The 6886-nt window shown below is 46.3% G+C and overlaps 1 pseudogene; it reads left to right on the plus strand.

The window, feature by feature from the left end:
- The first annotated feature begins 5457 nt into the window (after positions 1-5457).
- Positions 5458-6037, plus strand: LOC121161363 (annotated as a pseudogene).
- Positions 6038-6886: the final 849 nt, after the last annotated feature.

The raw sequence follows: 6886 nt of genomic DNA on the forward strand, positions 1-6886 counted from the left end.
TGCCAAATACTAGGCTGTTTTGATTAGAAACGCCCTGTGGTATGTCTTGAAGTTTGTGATGTCTCCAGCTCTGTTTTCGGTTATTAAAGATGTATAAGGCTTTAGTTATTGGGGACCTTTGAATTTCCACGTCATTTTCCACATCATGAATTTTCACATTCATTTTTTTTTTTCTAGATCTGAAAAGAAGGTCGTAGGTATTTTGATCAGAATCGCATTGAATCTGCAAATTACTTTCGTCAGTTTGGACGTTCTGGGGGCATTAATTGCGTTGAGGCGTGAGCATGGCAGGTTCCTCCATGTTTTGGTGTCTTATTCTATTTAACGTTTTGTTGTTTTCATCATAGAGACACCTCATACCCTTGGCTAAACTTACTGTAAGGTATTTATTTATTTATTTGGCAGCTTTTGTCCACGGGTTATCTTACAAGTTGCTTCTCAGCTTGGGTTTGCTCCTGTATACAAAGGCTGTTGATTTTTGTGTGTTGGTTGTATACTGTACAATGTTGCCAAGCTGTTCTGAGTTTTAGTAGCGTCTTAGCAGTCTCTTGATTCCCCTATCTGGAGGGTCTCATGTCATCTGCAAACAGGCACAGCCTGATGTTTCCAATTTCTATGCCTTTTGTTTCTTTTTTTTTTCGCCTAAAGATTCTGACTAGCACTTTCTGGATTACGCTGACCAGCAGTGGTGGGAGTGTCATCCTTGCCTGGTTCTGGAGCCCAATGGGAATCTCTCCACCTTGTCCCCCTTCATTAGGATGCTGCCTATGGGCTTTTCATAGATTGCCTTGATTGTGCTAGTGGTCCTTCTGTAGCCAATTTGCTTAAATCATGAAAGAATATTATGCTTTATCAAATGCCTGTTTTGCATCTATTCAAATGATCTTACTGTTTTTGTTCTTGAGCTTGTTCATGTGGTGTATCAAGTTGATTGATTTGCATATGTTGCGCCATCCCTGGCAACCAGGGATAAACTTCACTTGGCCTCGTGAAATGCTCTTTCTGATGTGTTGTTTTATTCAATTAAATCTTATTTTGTTGAGGATTTTCGTATCTGTATTCATCAGGGGTATTCGTGTGTGGTTCTCTTTCTCTTTTGTGTCTTTTTCTCGTTTTGGAGTTAAGCTGATGCTAACTTCATAGAAAGAGCTTGAGAGAATTTCTTCTTTTTCTGTTGTGTTGAGTAGTTTGAGAAGAATTGGGATTAGCTCTTCTTGAAGTTTGGTAGAATTCCACAGTGAAGCCATCGGTCTTGGGCCCAATGTATGATCTGACGCTACCAAACTAGTTGAGGAAAACATTGGGGGCAGTTTGTAAAACATAGGTGAAGGCAAAGACTTTATGGAAAAGATCCCCAGCGCACAGACAATCAAAACAAAAAAGAAAGAAGTACGATTACATCAAACTAAGAAGCTTCTGTCCTGCAGAGGGAACAGGCAGCCAACAGAGTGGAAGAAAATATTTGAAAACTATAAAAATTGCCAGAGGGTTGATATCCAGGATCTGTAAAGAACTCAGGAAAATTGACCAAAAAAAAAAGAGATCTTGTCTTTTGCAACTAAATGGATGCAGCTGGAGGTTTTATGCTTAGTAAAGTCAGTCAGACCCCAAAAGAAAAATACGTGTGTCTCCCTAATCTGTGGTAACTAATTCATAGAGTACAAAGAAAATGCTCATAGTTATGCGAGTGGCACCTTGGGACTCGATTCACGTGCACACACTTTGCTTATGCACCTGATTTACACACCCGAGCAGACTTGTTTTGATACTTTTTGTCAACTTGTGTGTGTGTGTTTTTTTTCCTTTCTCTGTTCTTTGCTATTATTACTGCGTTCTACCTGCCTAATGAAGTCTTAAACATGTGGAAAAAAAAGGTAGTTATGAACTAAAAGAGAGTTAGGCACGCATTTAAAAACTCGGTGATGTCTAGTTGTTGGGTAGATAAGCTCAGCCATCCCCAGAGACCTGTTCAGAGTGCTGATGTCACGAGCATCTGCGAACTCCCTCCCAGCCCTTGCTCTCACTCCCCTCCCACGTGCCTGTTCCCACCACGAGAACAGGGCTGCTGGCTCCCAGTGGGCTACATCCGTGCCTGCCTGACCTTTCCCTTCTGAAATGTTCTAATTCAACGCCAGTGACAAGAGGGAGGCAGGCGCAACACCCACTTGTCCTCCTGGGTCTCCTGGAGCTTTTTACTACCTTCGCCTGCTTTTGCTGCACCAAGCCCCCTCTGGGCTGAGGGGTGGGCATGCCTGGCATCTCTGTGGGGACAGTGGAGCCCACAGGTCCCTGAGATGAATGAGGGAAGAGGAACAGGTGCTAAAAATGAGAGGGGGAAAGATGTATTTTTGTTTTAAGAGTTAAAAACAAAAATTCTTGGAGATTTCAGTGCAGGGCTACAATAAATGACTGTAGGTTTTTCCCTGCACTGATCTGTGTCTGAGGGTGACAAAATGTGAGCTGGAGTGACAGATTATATTTAATATTTAGGTGACAGTTAAAATAGCCTCCTCCTCACTTGCTGGGGTTTTTTTTTTTTTTTTTTTTTTCTAAGTTAGGGCTTCAGAGGGAGTAGCTAGGGAGACAAGAGACATTTATCATTTTAGGTTTTCACTCCCTTTCAGAGGTTAATATTGCTGCTGGGCTCAAAGGGGAGGAAAAAAACAACCCTGCAAAAATATATGTTTGAAGTATGCATTTGCCTGGAAGCTGCTAGACACACACACACACACACACATACCCACCCACCCCTGCGTTGCTTAACCGTTTGTTTTCCAGGACCACCCTCGCGTGGGCCTGTGCTGACGGGCGCAGGCCGTGCTGTCTCTGCTGTCAGTGGTTTGTTTCTGTGTGTGACCCAGTTTCCCAGCCACAAAGCCCTCCCAGGAGCCCTCTTAGATCAAACAAAGGCAGCCAGAGGCCTTGTTCATGGAGCTGCCAAGCAGCCATGCCTATGCTGAGGGCCCCATGGCAAGCCAGGCTGCTGCCCTGAGCAGCACCCAGTCCTGGGAGGGTCATGAGGTCGTGGAGGCAGGTCTGGAGACTTTTCTCTTTATAGTACAACTGTACCCACTGCAGCGTGGTGGAAGGACTGAATCTGGGGCTGTCTGCATACCCCAGCCAGGCTCAGAGCAGGTCAAAGTCCCGTGCTCTGGGTGGCTCAGCATCCCAAGGCCAGGCAGGACCAGCAGGCAGCAAGGTGGGAGCTCTGTGTGCACTGGGAGATCAGAGCATATTCCAAATTGCACCCCGACTTTGACTACATGGTCACCCCTCATCCATTGGCTTTTGGCCGGGTCTCTGCTTTTCCTGGCCCAAGGAAGGCAGTGGATGCAGGATGGAGAGGGCTCCTGCCATCACGGGACTTTCTCAGTCTGTGGGGAGGACTCCTGCTTGGCCACAGAGGAGGATGCGCAGAGCAGTGGACCTGCTGTGCGGGGTGCAGGGGTTGATGGCCAGCTGGGTGCTCAGACTCTGCTCTGCAAGAGGTGGTGTGGAGAGAGACCTGAGTGATGGGAGGTGGAGAGGGTGCCCCAGGCAGCATGGAGTGGGTGCAGAGGCACTGGGGTGGGAGGAACCTGGGGTGTGCTGGGGCATGCTGAGGCTGGGTGGGCAGCAAAGCTGGGATCCTAGCTTCCTGCATTTGACTTCAAGGAGCAGATGCTAACTGCAGAGCCAGGCAGCAACCAGCAAAGACCCAAGGGTGGGCTTGCACGCAGTGGCCAGTGGCTTCTTGCTCAGGCTGCGAGATTAGATTTATGCAGAGCAACGACCTGCAGCTCCATGTTGTCCATGCAGCCTTGTGCAGCCCTGTGCATCCCTGTGTAACCCATGGAATCATGTCCAGCCCTGTGGAGCACCATGCAGCCATGCAGTCCTATCTAGCCTTGTGCAGTTCCACGCAGCCCCATGCAGTCTCATGTAGCTCCATGGCTCCTTCCCACCAGGCTTTCCTGCACTCTTTATTAGCCTGAGTGAGAAGCCACTAACAGGTCCCTTCAACTCTGGGTTGTAGATAATGACAATGATGGGGACAGCAAGGATAATTGTATCCACAGCAGCAGCTGTTGCCAAGGCTCTGTTATACACCTGCCACTCCACCTACCATCCCCTTGGAGGGAAAAAGAGGGTAGATCAAAGAAGTCATGGAAGCAATGCAATTAAAACAGAAGTTAATTTCACTGCCAAAAGCATTTGAAATTCATTTAAAGAATCTCCAAAAAGTCCATGAAAATTGATAAAATGCTAATAAGGGAAAACAATGCCTGGAACTTGACATTTTATAAAAAGATTTATTTATTTTTATAGGAAAAGTAGATCAGATATTAGGAGAGGAGAGACAGAAAGATCTTCCGTCCTCTGGTTCACTCCCCAAATGGCTGCAGTGGCCACAGCTAAGCTGATCCAAAGCCAGGAGCCAGGAGCTTCTTCTGGGACTCCCACACTAGCACAGGGCCCAAGACCTTGGGCCATCTTCTATTGCTTTCTCAGGTCACAAGCAAGGAGCTGGATGGAGTAGCCAGGGCACAAACCGATGCCCATATGGGATCTTAGTGCTTGCAGGGGGAGGATTTAGCCAATTGAATTACTACATCAGGCCCTAAGTTCAATTTTTGAGCAAAACATTTATATATTTTAATTTTAAAGAGCAGGTTTTTACAAAGAGAAGGAGAGACAGAAAGTCTTCCATCTATTGTTTTATTCTCCAAATGGCCATAACGGCTTGAGCTTTGCTGATTGGGAGCCGGGAGCCAGGAGCGTCCCATGAAGGTACAGGCTCTCCAGGACTTGGGCAATCCTCTGCTGTTTTCCCATGCCATCAACGGTGAACTAGACCACTATGCTGGTTCCTCAGCATGTTTTTAATAGTAAAACAAACCTGTCCTTGAATCCTGTGTTCTGTGGCCTCTTTTGGTTCCTCTTGATTCTCCTTCTGTCTGGCATCGCTGAGAGGGGCGCAACTCCTAGAATCGAGCTAATCAGCAGTTTTCTAATATGTACTTTAGAAAAAAAAAATGAGTTAGCAAGCATAGTTTAGAAGTAATCTTGTTCCAAACCCTGCTGTTTCTTGCTTTCTGTGTCTGACAGAGGAAAAAAAAAAGCAAGCTCAATTCTCCCCAGATTATAATATTCACCCACCAGGTTTTAGGTAATGGCACTTAAAAGTTGATGAAAAGATGGAATGAAAACCCAAGTCAATTTTGGTGTAAAAAGATAAAAAAAAAAAAAACCATTTAAAATCTCAGGGGCGGGTGGGGAAGGTTCTCTGGTGCGATCCTGAGGCGCAGCTCGCGCGCCCACCCGCACCCCGGCCTCCAGCGCCCACCGGGTGGGCCCGACCCCGGCCTCCAGCGCCCACCGCACCCCGGCCTCCAGCGCCCACCGCACCCCGGCCTCCAGCGCCCACCGCACCCCGGCCTCCAGCGCCCACCGGGTGGGCCCGACCCCGGCCCAGCCATGATCAAGGCGATCCTCATCTTCAACAACCACAGCAAGCCGTGCCTCTCCAAGGTCTACCAGCCTTCAGTGAAGGCACACAACAGCAAATCATCAGGGAGACTTTCCGTTTGGTATCTAAGAGAGATGAAAATGTTGTAATTTCCTAGAAGGAGGATTAATACTTGGAGGATCTGACAACAAACTGATTTATAGACATTATGCAACATTGTGTTTTGTCTTCTATGTGGATTCTTCAGGAAGTGAACTTGGCATTTTAGGTCTAATTCAAGTATTCGTGGAAACATTAGACAAGTTTTTTGAAAATGTCTGTGAGCTGGATTTGATTTTCCGTGTAGGACAAGGCTCACGATATTCTCGCAGAAATGGTGATGGGGGAGTGGTGTTAGAGACCAACATGAATGAGATTGTTACACAAACTGATGCACAGAATAAACTGGAGAGACCCGAGGCTGGCTTGGCGGGTGCCCCGGCCCGTGCCGCATCAGCTGTGAAGAATATGAATCTTCCTGAGATCCCGAGAAATATTAACATTGGTGACATCAGTATAAAAGTGCCAAACCTGCTGTCTTTTAAATAAAAAAAAATTAAAAGACCACTCCCAGGTAAAATCCAGGATGGAAAGTCATCCAAGTTTACCATGCACTTGTTTACCAAAAACAGAGGAGAGTCTTACGTGCCGCTCCTGGATCTGAGTCGAGGTACTGGATAGAGCTGTGTAAGGTCGCCCGGAATTCAGCGTTGCTTTTCTTGCTCAGTGATTTTAAAGAAATCCAGTAGTTCCTGTGTGATTTTCTTTGTATTGTGGTCTCCATCCCTGTACCCACTTGAGGCATGCCCTCTGCCTTGGCCTCCGTGGCAGCATGCCCAGTAGTCTTGGGCACTCCTGCAGGATGGCCCACCCACCCTGGCAGGAGTGTTGGTGCAGATCACAAGTGCAGGACTGCTCAGTTCTTTCTGCTCTTTGTCACAATTGTTATTTAAAGAGCCAAGTGTGCATTGCATGAAAACATTATGATCTCTTCCTCTTAATTTAAATAAACTCCAAGGTAACTGGACTTCTAAAAAAAAAAAAAGATTTAAAATCTCTACCTAGTTTTTGGTAATACTTTTTTTCCCGTGAAGTTTTAAATGGCAAGTTGTACTGTTTGGGGGCAGAAGTCATGTTCAGTCAGAGAATTCTTCAGAATAGCTCTGTGTTCTTAAACAAAAGGGAAAAACCCTGCAATGGTGGGCTTTTGAGGGCACGCACACCTTTGGGCAAAGAGCTTCGTCTGAGGAAATCTTCCCTTTTCTTTTTTTTTTTTTTTCCCCTAATTCTGATTCTGGGGAAAGAGTTCCAAGAGGTGGTAGGTTCTAATGCCTTTGTCATTCTCAAACTAGCTGCACGTTGTAGAGACTTTTGCTCCTGGGAATGAACTTGCTGCTT

This window comes from Ochotona curzoniae, unplaced genomic scaffold, assembly GCF_017591425.1.
Source record: "Ochotona curzoniae isolate NIBS_2020 unplaced genomic scaffold, NIBS_Ocur_1.0 contig_4792, whole genome shotgun sequence".
NCBI lineage: Eukaryota > Metazoa > Chordata > Mammalia > Lagomorpha > Ochotonidae > Ochotona > Ochotona curzoniae.